This window comes from Littorina saxatilis, linkage group LG17 (assembly GCF_037325665.1).
Source record: "Littorina saxatilis isolate snail1 linkage group LG17, US_GU_Lsax_2.0, whole genome shotgun sequence".
Taxonomy (NCBI): domain Eukaryota; kingdom Metazoa; phylum Mollusca; class Gastropoda; order Littorinimorpha; family Littorinidae; genus Littorina; species Littorina saxatilis.
Genome location: NC_090261.1, coordinates 66,353,578 through 66,354,355, shown reverse-complemented (window position 1 = coordinate 66,354,355; position 778 = coordinate 66,353,578).

The following is a 778-nucleotide window of genomic DNA, read 5'->3' as shown; positions in this document are numbered from 1 at the left end:
TTCGCAGTTCTGAATATTATATGAGGCATCAGATGGACAGGAAGAAATTGCTATTCACAACACAATGAGTCACGTTCACATAAAATTTGAGCCCGGTCACTTTTATAGTTTCCGAGAAAAGCCCAACGTTAAGTTGTGTGTTGCCGAACAGAAAAGGCTAGTTATCTCCCTTGTTTTTCTGATAACGTTCGTAAAAGGCTACAGATGTAAATACTTTGATGTAAAGAATAATCCTACAAAGTTTCAATCACATCCGATGAACTTTGTCAAAGATATAAAATGTCTAATTTTTCCTTTGACGCTGACCTGTGACCTTGAAAAAGGTCAAAGGTCAACGAAACCATCGTTAAAGTGTAGAGGTCATTGGAGGTCACAACTAAACAAAATATGAGCCCGATCGCTTTGATAGTTTCCGAGAAAAGTCCAACGTTAAGGTGGTGTCTACGGACGGCCGGCCGGACAGACTAACACTGACCGATTACATAGAGTCACTTTTTCTCAAGTGACTCAAAAATTGACTCGGGAAGGTCAACCTACAAGGACAAATGAGAAAAAACACAGCCAGCAGTAGCACATACGTCTGTCAAAATCCCAACAATCACGAGCGAGCATGGTCATCCTTGACCGTTCATATAAACTAACCACATGCCATCCACACAAACATCATGTTCACCATAAAGGATCGTTGCCACTGCCATCCCAATTCCCACAATGTTCTTCATCCTTTCATTCTTCAAGGGCAGATACCTGACAAAACTTTGGTTGGGTAGTGAGAAAG